General features: G+C 39.2%; 1 long non-coding RNA gene across 1 annotated transcript; it reads left to right on the top strand.

Moving 5' to 3' along the window:
• The first annotated feature begins 1,708 nt into the window (after positions 1 to 1,708).
• On the top strand, positions 1,709 to 11,089 carry LOC141633882 (uncharacterized). Its single transcript, XR_012538635.1, has 2 exons — positions 1,709 to 2,516; positions 8,055 to 11,089. It is a non-coding gene; the product is annotated as an uncharacterized LOC141633882 (long non-coding RNA).
• Positions 11,090 to 23,761: the final 12,672 nt, after the last annotated feature.

Here is a 23,761-nt window from a genome sequence, read left to right on the forward strand (position 1 = left end):
ATTGTCCTTCTATGCTGATAATAGGTTGGTTGGTGATGATAATCGCCCGAGTAGTTCTCGTCCTTCTAAAAGGCAGAAGTCTCGTCATCCTGTGTTTCCATCTGCTGTTACACGCATGTCTCCAAAGGGATTATTTTACGTCATTCATTGTATGACATATGAGCAATGGCAGGATATTAATCCAATTGGGTTTGGTGGTTTATTTTCGTTGGGTGTTGATAGGTTACCTATGCGTCTCGTCTATTGGCTTATTGATAATTTTAATCCAATAACAACTACTCTTATGCTCTATGGTGGTAAGGAGCTGCCTATTCGAGCTTGTGACGTACATGCGACTTTGTGTCTTCCTATGGGTCCTAAACAAGTGCAGTTAGCTTCTTATATTGATGAAAGTGAAGAATTCTCAGACTTCTACCACCATTGGAGAAGTCAATTTCCTGGGACATCTGGACTTGTCTTAATCACAACACTCCAAACTTATATTGCAACAAATCAGGAATTAGGTGGTGATCAATTTAAAGTGAACTTTGTCGTTCTTGTTGTCTCTCTTATGATGAAAAACAACCAAAGATCTTATGTGAATCATCATGTTTTCAAGTCTTTAATGGATGTGAATGATATTGCTAACTACAATTGGTGTGAGTATATTTTGGATAGTTTGAGGAATGCCAAGCTAAATTGGGCAGTTAAGAAGAACTATTTCGAAGGCCCTTTGTTGTTTTTAATGGTATAATATTCTATCTATTTCTCAGCGTGTATTTTATATTTTCCGCTAATTAATACTATCCTTTTAATTTTATACTGATTTTGATGTTCTTGTATAAACTTTAGCTTTTTTACGTTGATCGGGTTGTTCACAAAAAGCGAACTGTTGATCGAGATTTTTTCACTCTCATGGGTTGGACCACTGATGCTCTCTATGCTAGACAAAAAGAAGAGATGAAATCGTTTCATTTTGGAGAGGGGACAATCGAAGATATAATGGTAGAGCATGTTAATACACAATCAGCTTCAGTATCGCCTAATACACAATCTAACTGTCAAGCAACTATTAAGGTAATCACTATATTTATATGTAAGAAAAATATTATGTACTTATGGTTTTGCTGTTCATAACCAATGGTATTTCTGCTGGAACTTATGTTACACCTTTTATGAACTGATATTTGAGATTTTACTTGAGTCCTTATTTTCATCTGCTTGTGTAGGATTATATTCATGAACTTGCATTGAAAACCAAGGCTACTGCAGAGCATTTGGTGTCCTTAGAGACCTTCATAAAAGATCGTCCGCCTAAGCTATATGAAAATCCGGACATGAAAAAGTTGTGTAATGTGGCAATGAATCTAATGAATGAGCCATATGATGAAAGCACATGTTCTCAGCATGTTGAAGTGATTGATGTTGCTGTGCCTAATGTTGCTCCAGATAATGCAGAACATGAACTTGGTTCTTCTATTCCTACGAAAGTAACCTCGAATGTCACTCTAGATGACGATTTTTATGGCAGCGATGAAGTTTTACTTGCTATTCAAGCAGCTGAAAAGTATTGTTCAAAGAAACGGGTTTCTTCTAGGCCAGAAACTTCTCAATTGATTCCATTAGTGTCTATTTCAACAGCTTCAACTCAATGCTCTAACCCAAAAGTATATTACTTTTTCATCTTATATTATTTGATCAATTTAATTCTTTCTTTATCTTTTCAACATTTTTTTATGTGATTATTTTTTGCTTAATGTGTAGGAGTATATACATGACCTTGTTATTAATTCTGCACGAATGGCTGAAAATATGGTTATACTTGAGAACAAGTATGAAACTGGAGCTACAAATTTCCTAGAAAATGAGACTATCAAGCAGCTACATAGCTCTACATCTTTATTATATCGTACCTATGGAGGATGCATGGAGGATGCAATGAGGACGCCTCTCCCTCTTATTGGGTCACTGATTCAAAAGAAGAAGCGGATTTAATAGCTTTTGCCCAGGCAGTAGAGGATGCATACAATAAAAAACGTGCAGTAATTTCAACGAGGCCAATCTTTTCAAATCCCTTGCAATGTGATCGTATTATTCACATGGTGGTGTTAGTCCTCCGTCTTTCAGTCTTGGTTTGTCTCGAGATGAACCTTTTAATAATTCAAAAGTTCCATTGCTGTCACCAAATGCACCTGCTGATCATGATACAGTAGTGCGGAACGTTTTGTTAGATTTATCTAATGAGAAAAAAGATGAACAAGTTGATACAAAAGCAGATCAGGAAGGTGATGATCTCATTCACAAAGATGATAAGTCGTGTGAGAAGGTGCATGAGGAGGCTACTGAACAAGCTGATACAAAAGCATATCAGGAAGGTGATGATATCATTCACAAAGATGATGACAAGTCGTGTGAGAAGGTGCATGAGGAGGCTACTGAACAATCAGATTCTGAAAAGACGATTTCAGATGGTGATTGTGAACCTGATTCTGATTCATTTCCTTCTCCTATCTACCATATGGTTACAAGGAAGAGGGGTAGTTGATATGTGCATTTTATATACACTTTTACCCCTCATTTTAGCTCGGTTTCTATTGATTATCATACTTTAATTAGTATACTTTTGAGCTAATTTTGTGTTCTAGGTGTATTATTGTGTTTGTTACGGTTTTGTAGGAATCTAAGCATTTAGAGGCTTTTTCCTATGATTTTGTACACCAAGTTCACTAAGCTAAACAAAGCCAAGCATTGGACTAAGCATGGAGCATTGGATTGGGTGTTTGCATGAAGAATTGTTGGATTGAAATGAGAATTACAAATGTTGCCAACAATCAAAGTCAAGCCCAACTTCAAGGTCCATATTAAGGTCAAGCTTAGGATGCCATGAAAGCATAGGATGCCAAGAAGAGCTTAGGATGCTAGGAATTGAGCACTACCGAAAGAAGCATAGAGATCCCTCACGCAATCAAGCACGGAATTAAGTGGAATTTGAGAAACACCATGGCCCCGATCGGGGTTGGGTGGCCCCGATCGGGGTTAGCCCCTCAGATTATTTCCGTTACTCCCTTCACTCCTATAAATAGGTGCTTTGGTCGACACTTCTTGGGCATCTCTTACAATCTCTTACATATATTTTTCCATCTAAATTCTCTCTAAATCTTAGTAGGTAGTTTAGTTTAGTTTAGTTTTAGTTTATATTAGTTTGTTACAACATTTCTATTATCAAGTTCAAGTTATATTCAAGCTTTATTTCAAGTTATTTCCATTTGCATTTGTTCTTCATTTCTATTTCCATTCAAGGTAATTCTATTTCTTATTTGCACTATGTTATATATCATTTTAATTATCATTAGTATAGTTTACATTTTCATTATGTTTGAGTAGTTACTTTTGTCTAAGGAGTAAGGGAAACCATGCATGACTAAGTAAATTGTAAATGTTAAAATGAGGCTAAGTTAAATTGATAAATTGTTTCTATCACATGTTTGCACCTTAATGTTTAATCTATGATTAAAGGCCATATTCATTGATTAAGTTTGTTCATTCGTTCTAAAGTCGAGAGGCACGGAATCGAATTAGACTAAGCATGTGTAGTAGGACGACCTAGTCATGGACGAGAGTTTCTCTAGGACCCGGTCTATGGTTGATACTAATGCCGTAAGGTGGGTATCTCTAAGCCTAAACATTTACCGCAAAATCAACTTCCTAACTTGACATAAACATTTACGTAATTAGCATGTGTGACCCGACCTCCCTAGACAATTTCTTTTTATTGTTGTTTTCATTTTATTTGCATAATCAACCAATCAATCAATCAACCGCATCGACTCAAGATAAAATTCGCTCCATAACAATTAATCAATAACTCCCGTCTCCTTTGGGTTCGACCCCTATGTACTACATTAATTTGTTGCCTAGGGTATAAATATTATCTTTGCATAGGTACGCGATAAAGCCTATCAAATTTTGGCGCCGTTGCCGGGGAGACGGTTTTGTTTGCTAATTAGTTGTTGAATTTTATCTTATTTTATTTTGTCTCAAGGAACACTTGTTCCTTGGGATCTTCTCACGGTTTCTTTGTAGTTTTAGTGCCTATTTTTGTAGGTGATAAAGCTATTGGCCTTTCATAATGAATTACGAATTCGTCCCACAACTCAAAGATGAGCCTTTTCATGACTATCTTGCCCGATTCAACCATTTTTGCGATAGTCTCCTCTCTCTTGGACATGTCCTTGATGGGGATTACATGGTTCAATTCGCTCTTAATGGCATGAATTTTGAGAACCGAGAAATAGCTCTAAACTTGAGTAATGGGAGTGTCTACTACATGATGGGGTTAGAACTTTGGAATTTCTTTGATTTCATGGCTAGCCAAAGTCAATTGCGGGAGGTATCACGCCAATTTCATTATTGGCGTATCGAAGAGGAGCTTAAAGTGCTACGAGGCTTGTTTGGAAAAAAATCTCAAGAGAAACCGAGACCACGTGAGCCTATCTTTTCTCATTTTGCCTTTTTACCTCCCCAATGTGAGTCTTTTAAACCTAATGATTTTGAATTATTAGATGACGATGATGATAGTCCGACTTTTTCTTCTAAAAGTCCCCCTAATGTCATTCCTATTGATAATTTAGAGACTCATGTTTTTGACATTGTCCTTGTAGTAGATAACACACTCACCATGGACGATGTTGGGCCCGAATGTAATGAAAAGGATGAGGTTTTACACGAGACCTTAGACCCCTTTGAAAATCCTTTCGTGGAGGATGTGGTTGACCTTTTTAAGGTTGGTGAAGGACTTAGTGATGCTAATATAAAGGTTAAGTGGGATGAACCCCCCATTTTTGACGAGTCCTATCACTTAGAGTTTTCATACCACCAATTTGAGACCGATTATAATTATAATTTGTGCACTAACGATTATTTTTATGGTCTTAAGCATGATGCTCCTACTCTTGCTGACGAGGGGAGTACGGTGGTTCTATATGAAATCTCTCATGAGCAATTTGATAAGATTAATCCTTTCTTTCCTTTGATCTTTCATGCTTATATCTTATCAATTGCTTACATATGCTTGTGTATTGCTCATGCACAGGAATATGATCAACTTCTAAGGGCTTTGACAAGCTTTTTAAGAAACAAAAGTCCTTTCTTCCCAAGCCCTTTCTCAAGGTAGCTTGGGGGAGGCTTCTAAAATTTAGTATGCATTTATTTTCTTTATTTTCCGCATGTGTCATTTCCGTCTCCCCTTGTAGGCTTTACTTGTCTTTCTTTTGTGGTCAACCCCGTTTTTTTTTCATTGAGGACAATGTGATGTTCTAGCTTGGGGGAGGGATTTAGTGTGTCTAGTTATTTTATTGCTTTCAAATAAATTGAAAAAATCAACATTTTTTCAATTTGTGTTGGTTTGCTTTTAGTTTCTGTAGATTTAGTGAGAATTTTTGAAAAATTTGTGTTGTTTTTGCTCTAATTCTTTGCTTAGCCTACTTTCCTCTTTGCTTATCCTATTAATAGCTTGTTGCTAATGATTTATTCTATAATGATGGGATATTAGCTACATGGGGATGTCTTGACATAGTAGGCGGGAGATAAAGAATGAATCGAATGGGCTTGGTCTTGACTTTTGGCAAGCTACAAAATGGTAAGGTAGAACCTCTTTTTGACCGATGCATCCATATCCGGTCTCTCTTAGGTGAGTGTAGGTCTCCTTATGATATGTGTTTTATCAAAACGCACAAGTATGGTTCTCATGTCATCTCTTGGTAAGCATTCATTCATTTGTTATAGCATTTTGGAGAATTTTCCTTTCACAAACAATTTTCCCTAGCTACATTATAAATTACCTACCCTTGTTGAGCTAGTAGCTTTGTTTGTCCTTGTTCGGGTGCTCAATTGGGATTTATTTCAAAGTTTGGACAATCATGTGAGCTTGGTCTTAATGCTCAAGAAAGAAAAGAAGAAAAAGTGATGATGAATTGAATTGAAAAAAAATCAAGAAGAAAAAGAAATTAATAAACATGAAAGAAAATGAAAAAAAGAGATGAATAAATTGAAAAAGAAAAAAAAAATAGAAAAAAGAGAAGAAGAAGTTGATGTGAGAAATTCTCATGCATTATTCATATATTTTGGAGGATTTTCTCATGGTTTGCATTGCAAAATTGGGTTAGAAATAGGTTTGAGCACCTTTACAATTTGGTAGTTGCTAGCTTGACTTAGCTCCACATTACCATAATTCATTTGTTCCCCCTTCTTACCCATTACATTATTGCCTTCTTCCTACCCATTTGGCTTCTTTATCATGCTTACATATGATTATCCTTGCTTACTAGTTTTGACATGTTTACCATATTAGATTGCGGGCACATTATTATAGGTCGAGGATAGTCGAGTGTTTATTCACAAAATTGTCCTTTCACATAAAAAGAGTTGAGTGCCCCGTGAGAGTCCAAAAGTCAAAAGATCATTCAAGAGCTCAAAGGTTCATTCAAAATTTTCTATGCTACGCCGTCGTATAAATCTCATCCATGTCTTGCTTTATTCCTTGCCCATGTTGTTTCGGGTTTTTAAATCATTATGCTTAGCTTGTTTAGGATATAGCATTTGATGGATTTGGTTTCTTGCTTGAGGACAAGCAAGGGTTTAGCTTGGGGGAGTTTGATATGTGCATTTTATATACACTTTTACCCCTCATTTTAGCTCGGTTTCTATTGATTATCATACTTTAATTAGTATACTTTTGAGCTAATTTTGTGTTCTAGGTGTATTATTGTGTTTGTTACGGTTTTGTAGGAATCTAAGCATTTAGAGGCTTTTTCCTATGATTTTGTACACCAAGTTCACTAAGCTAAACAAAGCCAAGCATTGGACTAAGCATGGAGCATTGGATTGGGTGTTTGCATGAAGAATTGTTGGATTGAAATGAGAATTACAAATGTTGCCAACAATCAAAGTCAAGCCCAACTTCAAGGTCCATATTAAGGTCAAGCTTAGGATGCCATGAAAGCATAGGATGCCAAGAAGAGCTTAGGATGCTAGGAATTGAGCACTACCGAAAGAAGCATAGAGATCCCTCACGCAATCAAGCACGGAATTAAGTGGAATTTGAGAAACACCATGGCCCCGATCGGGGTTGGGTGGCCCCGATCGGGTTAGCCCCCTCAGAGATTATTTCCGTTACTCCCTTCACTCCTATAAATAGGTGCTTTGGTCGACACTTCTTGGGCATCTCTTACAATCTCTTACATATATTTTTCCATCTAAATTCTCTCTAAATCTTAGTAGGTAGTTTAGTTTAGTTTAGTTTTAGTTTATATTAGTTTGTTACAACATTTCTATTATCAAGTTCAAGTTATATTCAAGCTTTATTTCAAGTTATTTCCATTTGCATTTGTTCTTCATTTCTATTTCCATTCAAGGTAATTCTATTTCTTATTTGCACTATGTTATATATCATTTTAATTATCATTAGTATAGTTTACATTTTCATTATGTTTGAGTAGTTACTTTTGTCTAAGGAGTAAGGGAAACCATGCATGACTAAGTAAATTGTAAATGTTAAAATGAGGCTAAGTTAAATTGATAAATTGTTTCTATCACATGTTTGCACCTTAATGTTTAATCTATGATTAAAGGCCATATTCATTGATTAAGTTTGTTCATTCGTTCTAAAGTCGAGAGGCACGGAATCGAATTAGACTAAGCATGTGTAGTAGGACGACCTAGTCATGGACGAGAGTTTCTCTAGGACCCGGTCTATGGTTGATACTAATGCCGTAAGGTGGGTATCTCTAAGCCTAAACATTTACCGCAAAATCAACTTCCTAACTTGACATAAACATTTACGTAATTAGCATGTGTGACCCGACCTCCCTAGACAATTTCTTTTTATTGTTGTTTTCATTTTATTTGCATAATCAACCAATCAATCAATCAACCGCATCGACTCAAGATAAAATTCGCTCCATAACAATTAATCAATAACTCCCGTCTCCTTTGGGTTCGACCCCTATGTACTACATTAATTTGTTGCCTAGGGTATAAATATTATCTTTGCATAGGTACGCGATAAAGCCTATCAGTAGTTCAGCCGCACTTGTACCAGAACTCCGATCTCCTTTTATAGTTAGGGACGTTGATCCATTAAGCAACCTCACCAAAGTGCAAAGACTTGTGTGTGACTACATATACAAAGACTTCGGACAAAATAGCCCTCTTTATAAGTAATTTTTCCTTAATTCCTTTTTTTACATTTGTTGCTACTGTTTTTATTCGTGATCCACTTGTATATTGAATTAGTGCTGCACCATATGACTTTTGTAACATCTTTTGTTAGCACATGCTTTCACATACCTATGGTATTGTATACACTATGTGAAAGGTGGCAACAATCATTTAATCATGCAATGTATGAATGATTTTTTGAAAATTTCTCAAGCGTTTGTTGTCGAACCAATTTCTTGGTTTATGTTTGGTATCTGTAAATTACATAGTTTATAATTTGAATCCCTAAAAAATCCTTGTTCATAATTGAATTGTACTCCCAAGATTGTTAGAATGAACGTTGGGGTATTCTGAACTTGTACCACAAACATTCGGAATCATTCAGACATAAGTTCTGAACCTTTGGTGTATACATCATTATGTGAATCTGATGGAAAACAATTTTCCAAAGAAACTCCTTTTATATATAATTTCAAAAATGAGTAATCTAACAATCGTAAATCATCCGTAAAATATAAGTATTCACCAAAAACCATAATCCATGTTTAAGTATTTAAAAGTGTAAAACCAATCAATCTTAATGCCATCAACAATCAATGCCATCGACAATCAATCTTCACTGTCTTCATCCTCATCCTCTGAATAAGATTCTTCAACCTTTTTAGAACATGTTCTTGAGTTGTGACCTTTTCTCCCACAAGTCTGGTATACTCTTTGTTTTTTCCCGCTTTTCTCGAGCGCTTTTAGAACACTTGACTGAATTCGCTTACCACTCCCCTTATTACGTGATTTTTGTGAAACTTGGATGTTTATCTCTTTAGGAATGCTGCACCCAACATACCTTTCCATTTCCAAAATCGTGTTGAGGATTGGTGGCTCGTTGCTTCGATGTTGCTTTATCTCCATTTTGACTTCTCTAAGTTTATCTATTAACATTTGTATGTCTTTCTCATTTTCTTCTACAAGGCTGACACAAGAGTACATTTCTTCCCAAAGCTCATTTGTCATTCTTTTTTTGTTGTCTGATTTCCCAACATCCTCCATTTTATTGTCATGCTTATCAAAGACGGGCTTCATCAACGCATTCTTCGTCCATCTATTAAGAACATATTTGTCTGGAATCATTCTTATGTTCTTATGCTTTAACACCCATATGACATGCTTACATAGCATACCCATTCGTTGATACAAACAACAACTACAAGTGATTTCTTCTCTACTTGCTGTAAATGCAACTTCCCATGTCTTTCTTTCTCTCTCTATGTCGTTGATAATATATACCTATGTGCCGTCTGTAGCATGTACGTCCACCATGCCACAATTATACACTGCTGCACATAACTCATTCTGGAAATCTTTAAAAGTTGCATGCGTGTAAATTTCTGAAGCGTGTTTTTCTAACTGAACCGGAGTTTTCAATGGAGATGTTGAGTGTTTATTTTCCGAGTTCAGTTTTGATTGTTTGTGGCGTTGTGCATCCATTGCACTCTCAAAAGACATCCAGAATTCAACAAGAGTCGCATGAGGGGTAAGAAAACGATCGAAGAAACTATTTTCACTCTCCGATCTTGATGTCACCCTCATAATACGCGCCATAAATATTTCTCTAAAATATGCAGGAACCCAATCTTCTTTAATTTCGTAGAGAGACGAGAACCAAGGATGGTCTACCAAATCATAATCAATCATGATATTAGCTCAAGCTTCTTCAAATTCATCAGGTTCACAATGATTGTTCCAAACGCATGCATTTAAACGCTTCTTGAAATCCTCGTCTTGCCATAAATACGCATCAACTTTTTCACGAAATTTCTTCATAATATGCCACATGCATAACCTGTGATATGTATCTGGAAATACTTCCTCAATTGCGGGTTTCATAGAAGGACATTGATCAGTTATAATTGCTTTTGGTGCACAACCTCCCATTGCATCAAGAAATGCTTTGAAAAGCCATGTATATGCTTCAATGCTCTCGTGTGATAGTAGCCCCGCTCCTACTGTTACACACCTTTTATGTTGATCAACAGCAGTAAATGGTACAAAAACCATGTCGTACTTATTTGTACGAAAGGTGGAGTCGATGGAAAGCATGTCACCAAATAAAGCATAGTTTTTCCTAGATATGGTGTCGCCAAAACAGCCCCGATAGACACACTTTTTCATCAACTTCGAAGTCAAAATAAAACGTGCTACACATCTCTTTTTTTGAGAAAAATTATCTACCACCATTTGTGCATCAGACAAACCAATGTACTGTTTGATATCTCTCACAAAGTTCTTGAAATCAGTCTCGGTAGCACCAACATTACTATAACCTCCCGACAACTCTTTCCAACCTCTAAATGCTTTTATTGACCCCATCTTTAACCGTTCTGCTTTAACAACAAAGGTCTTCTGAATCTATGTCATTTTCCTGTTTTCCTTCATAAACAACATTGATGATGGTGATGCTAAAATATGGTTGTGTCCTTCATGGAATCCAGTAACCTTATACTTTCCATCTACTTGCATGGAAAATTGTACCATAGCTTCACATTCAATACGAGTAATCAACCGCACACGATCTGTTTTTTTATCTTTACTCTCCTCCCTTGTTCCAGCCTTGTTGCATAACACTCTCATTAACGTAAATACTTCAGCATTTCCTTTTTTCCTTTTTGTTGTACCTAATCTAGTTTGAAAGCCACAATGTTTTGCATATTCTTTGTAAAACTGAACTCCTTCTTCTATGGTATTGTATAAATCTCCTAGTTTAGGCTTCTTCTCATCTACGCATGGTGGAAAGTACTCCTCAGGTTCTTCTGGTAGAATAGTGCAAATTGGTGTAGACAATAATATCGAAATCGCTGAACTAACTTCATCATTTTTTTCCATTTAATCTGCACAACTGGAAATTGAAAATATTAGTATACACCCATTGTTAAAATCAATCAAGTTTTCTGAATCTATGATATATAAGTTTTGCACATTTAGTATAAATGTTTTGTTATTTACAAAATTACCAGTAATTTGCCAAAACAAAATTTGGAAAAATACCATACAACATTGAACTCAACTGGGTACATTGTTTCACTACATGAGGTCCACTACAAAGTAGTTACAAGTACAAATTATCGTGGAGTATGTCACACCCAACCCAGTACAAATTCTCTGAACCTACAGTACAAATTTCCTGAACTTATGCTATATATTTTCTGAACACTACAAAGTAGTTACAAGTACAAATTATCGTGGAGTATCTCACACCCAACCCAGTACAAAAAATTCTCTGAACCTACAGTACAAATTTCCTGAACTTATGCTATATATTTTCTGAACACTACAAAGAAGTTACAAGTACAAATTATCGTGGAGTATCTCACACCCAACCCAGTACAAAAAATTCTCTGAACCTACAGTACAAATTTCTCTGAACCTATGGTATATATTTTCTGAACCTACGGTATACATTTTCTGAACAACTTATATTATACATATCATCTCTAATAACTGATCTTCCAACTCTAATCTTATAGAAGTTGTTCAGAAAATATCCACACAATCAATCAAATATCTCTTTTCCCAGGACCCATGATACCAATTCATTAATCTAAGATAACAATTACTGAATCCGTACAATTTCATCAATCAAATACCAATTCAATTTGTAAAAAAAATCGATGAGAAAATATGGACACAATCGATCAAATCTCTTTTCCAGGACCAATGAAACCAATTCATGAATCTAAGCTAACAAGTAATGAATCCGTACAATTTCCTCAATCAAATAACAATTCAATCCACAAAAAAAAAAATCGATCAAGTTTAATTAGTTGTTTACCTTGATATAATCGATTACTTGCTGTCAATTACTTTGATAATCTTGTATGCAATTGGTTTGATCATCCTTGTTTTTCGATTACGAAGAAAATCTGGGTGTTTTTTTGGTGGATTTGTAATTGCGGTGACAAGGTTAGGAAATTTAGGGGTTTTTGACAAATAAACAGTGGTTTTGTAAAAATAAAGGTAGCTTAATAATTGTTGCGCGCGTTAATCTTAGCCGTAGGTAGTATTCATCGAATGGTGAGCAATGGTTCTCATGGGGAGGGGGTTCTCATGGGATTTTAACCCTATATATATATATATATATATATATATATATATATATATATATATATATATATATATATATATATAGAGAGAGAGAGAGAGAGAGAGAGAGAGAGAGAGAGAGAAAGGTTCTCATAAGGCCCTTACATCTTATGAGTCCCTAAGTCCTTATAAGGACCTTAGGATGGAAGGGATGGAGGGATGAGATTACATCTTGATGGAGGGCCACAAATCTCCTTCACTAATCTCCCTCACTAATCATGTACAACTCCTTCCTAATTTGTATAACTCCTTCTCATTCTAATTCTCCCAACTCACTTACTCATTATTCACTCTCTCCCACTTCTCTCATCCCTCTTTCTCTCTCTTTTTCCTCTCATTCTCTCAAAACAAAAAAAAAACCCAAATAAAACCCAAATTAAAAAAAACCAAAACACAAACAAAAAACCAAAAAACCAAAAAATAAACAAATCCTCTCCCTCTCCTTCTCGGTAACCACCAGCCCTCCGCCCTCCACTCGCCGCAGCCACCTCCACTCGCGCCCACTGCCACTACCTCCACCACTACCATCGACGCCCACAAACCCGCATCCCTTTCTCTCCTCTTTCTCCTTCCACCATTGACAACACCAACATCGCACCACCATCGCAGCCTCCTTCTCCCTCTCTAACACCAAAACCGCCCCACGACAACAGCCATCATGGCCACGACCAGCAGCAGCCCACGACCCTACCGTCAACCCCCTCCCCCCCGACACCAACAATCCCACCCGCAACAACCACACACACTACACACCTACACTAACCACCACCACCGTGGCCGCCACCACTACCACTGTGTCGGCCTGAACACGGTGGTTTCAAGGGTGGCCACCATGTCGGCAGCCACCACCCACCACAGAGGCAATAACGCAACAGCAGCCGCGACATCAACAACCATAACCAACCCGACATCTCTCTTTCTCTCCCATTTCCCGCCACCTACAGCCACCCTCACGGCCACCCAGAACCACCACTCGACTCCTCTCACCACCCTCGACCTAGATCTGTCCATACCCAGACCCAAACCAACCCGCAACCCCTTCAAAAACGAAGCCCTAAACCGGGTCACCAAACCCCTTCTGAGATTCGTTTAAATTTCAAATTTCAGATTTTTTTTTTTCGTTTGGTTTTTTAGTATTTATTGTCACTAATCTCGTTTTTGTATGGGTTTTGTTTTATTTTCATTGTCCATTTTTTTTTAATTTTTCAGATTTACTTTATTTTGTTCTTTGTTTTTTGGTTTTTGTTATTTTGTTATTTTGTTTTTTTTTGGTGGTTTTTTCAGATTTACTTTATTTTGTTATTGTTATTTGGTTGTTTAATTTTTGTTGGTTATTGATGGGTTGTTATTTTAATTTGTTCAGATTTAATATTTGTTGATTAATTACGATTTTTCATATTTATTTGGTTTTTATAAAAGTTATACTATTTACGACTAAAGTTATACACTTAAAACATTAAAGTTATACATTTTATGACTAAAGTTATACCCTTGAAACATTAGAGTTACACTATTTACGACTAAAGTTTTACCCTCGAGTCGTAGTAGGAGAGTGTTTTGGCTACTTTTTGTACACAAAAAACACCCGTTCTTAAAATAAATGAGGAGTGAAAACCGTGAGGATGTCATTGACTTAGGTCCTTTTAGTCATAGGTCTTCGGTTGAATATTCTGTCGGTCTTGTAAATCTCGGAGGACTAGTTCCACTTCTCCTTTCCCCGCTCTTGAATTTGTTTCTTGAGCTTTGGTAGTCATATAGGGGTTGCTTGGGCCACCCTTAGGGAGTTTTCACCTCCGTTGGAATTCTGGGACGGTATTTCCCGACTAAGACCATGTTTTTGTGGTGAAAACTCGGCCACTTAGATGAGGAAAGTGGACCATTTTTATTAGATGCATTCTATTACTTGCTTATGTGCTTACATGTTGGATGCATCACATTTTTCCACAAGCCCCACTTGCCTTGCAAAGGAGTGCATACCTCATTGCACCTCATTGTGAGTGGAAGGGACGGAGGAGGCCCGTTAATTGCCTTCCATCGGATATTATTAGCATAGTTAGTCTATAGTTGAACAAGGGTCTCGTTTTGACTCACCCACTTACTTGGGGACGAGTAATGTTCAAGTGTGGGGAGGTTTGATATAGTATTCATTTACGCCAACTTCCTTCCTTATTTTCATATTTTCCGACTCAATTCGAGTTGGTTGTATACGTCTTGCCTTGCATTTTGTACCCCGATTCCCTAGTCTATGATATTATGTCCGTCTTGCAGGTTTTGAGGCGGAAATGAAGAAATTGCAGCAAGAGACACGGTTTGATAGGCTAAGTATGAAGATAGGAGGAAGAAATGCTGAGAGGAGCTCCCAGCCGGTAGGCCGGCAACCGGCTAGAACTCACCCAACACTTAACATTGCATATTAGGAAGGAAGTTACAGAGAACTCCCAGTCGGTCAGGCCACCGGCAGCCGGCCACCTGGCTGGGAGAACAAGAAGAAGGAAGAAATTGAAGAAATTCCAGAGAACTCCCAGCCGGGCAAGGCACCGGCAGCCGGCCGGCCGGGAGCGCAAGATGAAGAACAAAGTCAACAAAACAAGAGGGAAAGTCAAATCAGCTCCCAACCGGTGGACCACCGGCAGCCGGTCCACCGGCCAGAAGCACCTGATGATATTTTTTCAGCTTGATTCTTAGAGGGAACTCCCAGCCGGTGAGACCACCGGTAGCCGGTCGACCGGCTGGGACTCCTCTTCCGCATTTTACCCTCCTTTGTAATTTCCAACCTAATTCGTGTGTAACCTATAAATATCCCCTCCTTTAATCATTTGTACATACAACCCTAGATCTACATCATTCCCATTCCCAAGTTTGAACCTTTGCTAATTACTTTGTTAATCTTTCCCTAATTAGATTCAATCCTTCAATAATTAACACATTATTAGTTCTAGTAATTGGGTTGTAACAAGATTGAAGATTTTTCTCCATTCTTATTTCAATTCAAGTTCCTTCCTTTTGCTATTAAGTTGGTACAATTCTCTCCCTTAATTTCATTTGTTTACATTTGCTCTCTTTCAAGTTTTGTTTAATTGTTTGTGGTTGAATTCTTCTCTTTGTTGTTAGATTATAATTTTCTCTCTCTTGTTCATCTTGTTCATGTTCACCATTGTTGTTTCTCCTCCAAAGATTGAATCTTTGGGTATTTGTGTCAAAGTTTGTATCTTTTTGCTTTAATTTCTTTTTCATTCTAGTTTAATTAGTCTTTTCTCTTAGATTTGTTGGTTTATTGCATGATTAATTATAGAATTCAATTTCACATCATGTTCATAGTTAAGGAATCCATCTTTATCAATTATTTTGTCTTGATAACCATGATTAGTGAGTAGTCCTTTAGCTAGGACTCGATTTAACCCTAACATGAGTGGTTTATTTGATTGATTCCTATAAAATAGTTGTTGGGGAGGATTAGTAAGGGTAGGCTAGAGAATTGATTTGTTGATTTGGTCAATTGTGGGTATTGATTGGTTTGTGACCCTTATCCACCAATGAGAGTTGGTTAGGTTAGGAACCGGGTACCCAATGGTTGGACCTATTGCTACCTAGGTTCAGACCGAAAGGGGGAACCTTGGGAGGGCGCCCCTAGTTTAGTGTTTGAATTCGACCTTTGAGAGAAGGAGTTGGATGACCCGGAAAATGGTGAGGGCTTTTGGACTTAGGAGAAGCTAGGTTGCCTTAGAGAAGTGCACATTTCTAGGGTAGTCGGGTTTCTACCTTAGGATTCCGACCTCCGAGACCGAAAGGGAAGGGGGTTGGGGGGACTAGTGTCCTAATGCGAACCCGAGAGGGGGTATTAGGCGAATTAGAGGCATCTCCCCCTTTGTATCACCCCCAATGGCTAGTCTAATGGAATCATGATAGTAAACCCGAATTGTTGGTGGGAAGATCGGGTCCTAGGCTTTTCTCATCCTTGATTCACAACTCCTTAATCTCACTTGTTCATTTTTCGTCTTTTTAGTTTATTTACATTCTATTAGTGTAGTTGTTTAATCTATAACCTCAACTCAAATTGCGTCGACTTAGCTAAACCAAAAACAAAAAATGATTGGTAATTTCCCACTCTCCTTGCAAATTCGACCCTTAAATAGTGCAACGAACTCGTTCACTTGTGAGGTTAGACTTTGAATCATCAATGTTCATCCTCAAAAGGTGCTGCCTTGAAAGAAATCAGTCATCAACCCCGTAGGAAAAAAAAATCTAACATTTGAAAATGGCACATGTAAAATAGCAAGTCGACAAGCAGATTTACTTCCAAATTTAAGGGTATGATAGCTAAATGAAATAGGTCACATTCACATGGGTACCTCACTTGAAATACAGAGATAGTAATAAGCATTTCATTTTGCCATTTTTACCAACAAGAGATACATTGTGATTTCCCTAATTCTGCAAAAAATATTTTACCGCAATTCCAAATAATCGGGGGAGCATAGATTATTAACAGGGTCGTCTTTGGGGCTGTGTAGCCCGTGCCACTGCCTAGGGCCCCAAAATTTTGAGCCCAAAGTTGCTAAAAGTTGGGTAAGTCATTAATAAAAAAAAAGAGTAAATCAATCAGTACGATTATTTAGGGAAGAATTCCAAAATCCCTTCCAACTTCCTCTTTTAATTCTTTCTCTCTTTCCCTAGAATCGTCATGACAAACAATTTTCCTAAAATGAGTACACAGGAACCGGGGAACCAAACCTTCTTGACAACTGGCATCGTGAGATGGAGAACATACTAGACCTGGTTCACTGTCCTGATGAGATGAGAGTAGAACAAGCTGCGTTCTACCTGAGGGAAGCAGCTGGCAAGTTGTGGGATACGGTGAAGGTGGGTGCTAGGGAGATGTTTGCGAACCAGGGCTTACCTGCCATACCTTGGGAAGAGTTTCGGAGGGCTATGAGGAAAGAGTTTGTACTGGAACATGTGAGGAGTAAGCTGAGAGAGGAGTTTGATGGGTTTAAGATGACATCTGATATGTCAGTTGCTGAGTACTATAAGTAGTTTAATGAGAAGTCTAGGTATGCTGAGGATATGGGTTTGAGTGAGGAGAACCTGGCGCTGAGGTTTGAGAGAGGGTTGACACCCAAGATTATGGATAAGTTACCCGTGGGAGTCCTTACCGATGTTAAGGAAGCTTATGAGAGGGCTGGGAGAGCTGAGAGGTTGGTGGAGATGGCTCAGGAGTGAGTGAGTGAGAAAAGAAAGGCTGAGAGTGAGGGTGGTGGCCAATCTAGTCATAAGAAAGGCAACCACACCCAAGCTAGAGGCTTTTCTTCTCGGGTTGATCTTTGGGGCTTCCTTTGGGCGTGGCGTGTGTGAGTGGTAGCGGTAGTTGGGGGATGACCTGCTATGGCTGTAGCGGTGTAGGCCACAAGAGACATGAGTGCACGAGTGCACCGGGAGCTTTTCAGGGATCGGCTCGGAGGAGCTATTCTCAGGGACCTGCACAGAGTTATGCGAGCAATAGACCGTCTGGGTTATGGCCTAACCGAAGAAGTCAGAGCTATCAGGGTGGAGGTAACCGCAATGGCGGTAATTCTTATCAGAAACCAGCTACAAACAACAACAACAATCAGGGGTCGGGTGCTAAGCCGACCACATCAGCCAGTACTGTCCAGGGAGGTGGACAGAAGACCATTAGAAAGTTGTTCATGATGGACAAGAAAGCAGCTGAGGAGGATGCACATGTTATCACTGGTACTTTTCTTGTTAACGGTGTTCATACCTTTGTTTTGTTTGATTCGGGGGCGTCTCAGTCGTTTGTATCTTCGAGTCATGTGAAACGGTTGGGTTTGAGGGTATATGAGTCTGTAAGTGAGAAAGTTTTTATACCTTCGGGTGAGTCTGTATCATGTGAGAGGTTGTTTAGAGATGTGTCTATGATAGTTGGGCAAGTTGATCTACCTGTAGACTTGCTAGAGTTTCCTTTTGACGGTTTTGAGATGATAGTTGGGATGGATTGGTTGGGAAAGTATAAAGCTAAGATAGACTGTCATAAAAAGAAAGTGTCCTTGAGAGGGCCTAAGGGTGTTAGTGTGTCTTATCGTGGGTTTCTAGTCAAACCCAAAGTTAAGTTGATTGCAAATCACACCAAGTCTTATCCGAGGAAGGGATGTCCTTTGATCTTGTGCCATGTGAGAGATGACCGGATAGAGAGTCCGACAGTTGATCACATACTAGTGGTGGGAGAGTTTGCAGATGTTTTTCCAGAGGAGATTCTGGGGTTACCGCCAAAGAGGGAGATAGATTTCACCGTTTAGTCGAAACCGGGGACGGGGCCAATCTCTAAAGCACCGTACCGGATGGGTCCTAAAGAGATGGAGGAGCAGGAAACAGTTAGATGACCTGATAGAGAAGGGATACATTAGACCTAGTGTATCGCCGTGGGGAGCACCAGTTCTTTTCGTGAAGAAGAAAGATGGGAGTCTGAGGTTGTGCATAGACTACAGGGAGCTGAACCGAGTGACAGTGAATAACAAGTATCCTTTGCCAAGGATAGATGACCTGTTTGATCAGTTGAGTGGTGCATCAGTCTTTTCTAAGATTGATTTGAGGTCGGGGTACCATCAGGTGAAGATTAGAGAGGTGGACATACCGAAGACAGCTTTCACGTCGAGGTATGGCTATTATGAGTACGTGGTGATGCCGTTTTGGTTATCTAATGCACCGGCTGTGTTTATGGACTTGATGAACAGAATCTTCAGAAAGTTTTTAGACAAGTTTGTGGTGGTGTTTATCGATGACATCTTAGTCTACTCTAAGACTAAGGAGGAGCATGAGGAGCATCTGAGGATTGTGTTGCAGACTTTGAGGGAGCATGAGTTGTATGCTAAGCTGTCCAAGTGTGAGTTCTGGTTAGAGAAAGTTGCTTTTCTGGGGCATGTGATCTCTAAGGAGGGAGTAGGCGTGGATCCTGGCAAAGATTGAGGCGGTGACAAAGTGGGAAGCACCAAAGAATGTTGCTTTGAGATCGAAGTTTCTTGGGTTTAGCTGGATACTACAGACGGTTCGTGAAAGATTTCTCCAAGATAGCTAGACCTATGACAGCTTTGATGAGGAAAGAGAACAGGTTTCGCTGGGATGAGAGTTGTGAAAAGGCGTTCCAAACATTAAAGGAGCGTTTGACCACATCTCCTATCTTAGCATTGCCTGAAGGGATCGAGAACTTTGAGGTTTATACAGATGCCTCAAAGAATGGGTTAGGATGTGTATTGATGCAGAACGGTAAGGTGATTGCCTATGATTCTAGGCAGTTGAAGCCGTATGAGGAGAACTACCCTACACATGATCTAGAGTTGGGTGCAGTGGTGTTTGCTCTCAAGATTTGGAGACATTACCTTTATGGGGCGACCTTTAAGCTATTTTCGGATCACAAGAGTCTCAAGTACATCTTCACTCAAAAGGAGTTGAACATGAGACAGAGGAGGTGGATGGAGCTGATTGGCGATTATGATATGGATATTATCTACCATGAAGGGAAAGCCAATGTTGTTGCAGATGCTTTGAGTAGGAAGAGTGTACATTCTCGTACGCTCTCTTCTTTGATGAGGTTGAGAGATGAGGTGGGGAAATTTGGGATACATATGATGCGAGAGAGGGATCTTTGTGGGAGATTTGACAATGCGGCCTGATCTTTATGATGATATTCGCAGATGAAATGGCTTTGGATCCTAAGATGGTTGAGTGGAGAGCTGGAGTAGAGAAAGGGACAGTGTCTCGATTCTATATTCATACAGATGGTAGTTTGAGGTTCGATGGTAGGTGGTGTGTCCCTAATGATGAGGAGCTGAAAAAGACAATCATGACAGAGGCACATTGTACACCGTACTCAGTACATCTAGGTGGTGACAAGCTATACAAGGATTTGAAGAACACGTTTTGGTGGCCTGGGATGAAGAAAGAAACAGCTGAGTTTGTGGCCCGTTGTTTGACATGCCAGAGAGTTAAAGGGGAACAGCGACGACCACAAGGTAAGATTCAGTCTTTAGAGGTACCTGAGTGGAAGTGGGAATCCATTTCTATGGATTTTATCGTGGGTTTGCCAAAGAGTCAACAGGGTAACAACATGATATGGGTGATAGTGGATCGACTGACCAAGTCAGCTCATTTTGTACCAATGAAAGATACATGGACTAAAGCACAATTAGCTTTGGCTTATCGAAAGAATGTGCTAAAGTTACATGGAGTCCCTAAGGACATAGTGTCTGACAGAGATGCAAGATTTATCTCAAGGTTTTGGAAAGAGTTGCAGGAATCTTTGGGAACAACTTTGAAGATGAGTACAACTTTTCATCCTGCGACGACAGTCGGTCGGCGAGAGAGAACAATGAAAACTCTTGAGGATATGTTACAAGCTTGTGTGATGGACTTTGGTGGTAGCCGGGAACAGAGGTTGGATTTGATAGAGTTTTCTTACAACAACAGCTATCACACTAGTATTGGCATGGCACCGTTTGAGGCTTTATATGGGAGGAGATGTAGGAGTCCGATTTGTTGGGACGACAAAGGTTTGGCAATGGTTCTAGGACCAGAGATGGTACATGAGATGGTTGAACAGATAAAGATGATCAGGGAACGGATGAGAGCAGCTCAGGATAGGCAAAAGAGTTACGCAGATCTACATCACCGGGATATAGAGTTTCAATTTGGGGATAAAGTTCTTCTGAAAGTGTCCCTTATGCGTGGGGTTATGAGATTTGGAAAGAAAGGCAAGCTAAGTCAGAAGTTCATCGGGCCTTATGAGATCTTAGAGCGAGTTGGGAAGGTTGCATATCGTCTGGTTTTACCAGCTGCGTTAGAGAGAGTGCATAATGCGTTTCATGTATCACAGCTGCGGAAGTATGTGAGTGACCCGTCACATGTGTTAGAGGCAGAGAGCTTAGAGCTAGATGAGTCCTTATCATATCTTGAGGTGCCTAAGCAGATTCTTGACCGGAAGGTTAGGAAGACTAGGAGTGGTGAGACAGTTTTGCTTAAGATCCTTTGGTCTAACCACGAGACTGAGGAAGCTACATGGGAGGCAGAGGATGCCATGAGAGAGCGTTACCCTTTCCTTTTTGATCAGGTATGTATGGTTACGGGGACGTAACCTTGTTTCTTTTAGGGGGGTAGGAGATGATCGCAAAGAGTTTTTAAGAGTTTTTATACCTTTGTTATGTTATGTCGGTATAGTTGTTGTCGTTGAGTCGGGTTGAGTTTGGGTTAGTAACATGTTTTGTGTTGAGTTTGTTTTGGTTGTTGAGTCGGGAGTGTTGTAGTGTGAGTCTTTATTTTGTTGTGGTTTGAACTTCGGGGACGAAGTTCTTTTTAAGGAGGGAAGACTGTAATACTACGTATTTATGAGTCTCTGGGTACTCTATCGAGTAGGCCTTACTCTGTCGAGTAAGGGTGAGTTGCAGTTTAAAATAGTTTCTGACCTATTGGGTACTCGATCGAGTAACGTGGATACTCGATCGAGTAAGAGGGCACTCGATCGAGTACTTTAGCTACTCGATCGAGTAGCCGGTTTACGGGGGATGATTTCTCGGGTTGTGTTAATAATGCGATTAGAGTATATATTACTTCCGTCATTGTTCTTTAAACACTTTTTAAAACCTAATCACTGTGAGAAGAGAAATCAAACTACGTCATTCGCTTTAATCTCATTGTTGGCAAATCCCGAAGCTTGGAAGGTCGGATTTTACCTTTCTTTATACCGTTGTGATCCTTGCGTCGAGGGTAAGACCTATATACCGTTTCTATAGCATTTCATTAAAGTTGGTTAAACCCTAATTTGAGATTTGGGGGTTTTGTTGTTTTGTATGATTGGTAGTGATTATGTGTTTGTATGTTAGGAAGAGGATTCGTAGAGGAATCGTTTTGATATCAGCTGTGAGATCGTCTGATTGTGTTGTGCTTTCCAGGTCGGGTTTCCCTACTCAGTATTAATTACATAATGTGTGGTGATTGTGCTGTAGTTAGTGATTGTTGGTTGATTCAGACGGTTGTTGATGTTGTATTGTGATAGTGATTGTTTTTCTCTGGTTCTCGAGATGCGTTCTCGGCTGAGTGGAGTCACTTACGGGAGTGGCTTCACGCCCTAGTTTCGCCCTTCATGGAACCCGCCACGGAAGGGGATGTGCACATTAATAGGACAGGGTTATCGCTCGGTATGATGTGCGGCGATTTGGTGGGTACGGCTGCGGTCCCCCACTGACAGGGCTGGTCCAGTGGACAGTCGGTGACGGAGATTGATTGGTGTGGGTGATTGTGTGTGACTCTTGAGCTGTGTTGTTTACTGTACTATTGATTATATAATTTGTGTGAATAGTACTGACCCCGGTTAATGTTTTAAAAACTGTGGTGATCCATTTGGGGATGGTGAGCAGTTATTGAGCAGGTATGAGTCGAGTTACTGGGATAGCTGGGGTTGCCACGATCTGATGATAGAAGTCTTCCGCTGTAGCTTAGTAGTTTTCATAAACATTTCAGTTAGCTCAGTAGACAGTTGGTTTGAGAACATGTATTCGTATTTTGGTTTGGTTTTTGGATTGTAACCTTTAACTAAAGTATTTCCATTTAAACATTGTTTCATTATTGTTTATTTGATTATCATTGCCTCGGGTAACCGAGATGGTAACATCTTTATACCTGGGTGGTCCTGGTAAGGCACTTGGAGTATGGGGATGTTACACACGGTCCTTGAAGGACTGTGGTGACCACCATATGAGGACGAATGACAAGCTTCAAGAATATCTTTAGTCTCCCACTGCGGTATACACCATCTGTAAAGACCATCAGCACATTCCTTGAACTGATAAGGATCATCCTAGAAATACTGCTACACGTCATGAAGGAACCGCTTCCTCTGCTGATATGACAAGTCAGGAGGCAATAAATCACCTACAATAAAATTAGCATAATCAGCATACCAAGGAGTTTCAGCATTAGAAATAGCCATCAAAATATCATCAGGGAAAGAGTCATCAACAGGTAAAGAATCTCCCCCGTCTTGCAATGGTAGGCGTGATAAATGATTAGCTACCAAATTCTCAGCGCCTTTCTTGTCTTTAATCTCCAAATAAAACTCCTAAAGAAGGAGTATCCATTGCAATAGTCTTGGCATGGCTTCTTTCTTAGTAAATAGGTACCTCAGCGCTGCATGGTTAGAAAATACAGTAACTTTCGAACCTAATAAGTAAGACCTGAATTTCTCCAGCGCGTATACCACAGCTAATAGATCCTTCTCTGTTGTTGTATATTTCATCCGAGCCTCATCCAGAGTTTGGCTCACATAGTAAATAGCACTCAAAGCTTTGTCTTTCCGCTGGCCCAGCACCGCACCAACTGCGTAATCACTAGCATCACACATAATCTCAAAAGGCAGCTCCCAGTCTGGGGGCTGAATGATTGGTGTTGT

This window comes from Silene latifolia, chromosome Y (genome assembly GCF_048544455.1).
Source record: "Silene latifolia isolate original U9 population chromosome Y, ASM4854445v1, whole genome shotgun sequence".
NCBI classification, from domain to species: Eukaryota; Viridiplantae; Streptophyta; class Magnoliopsida; order Caryophyllales; family Caryophyllaceae; genus Silene; species Silene latifolia.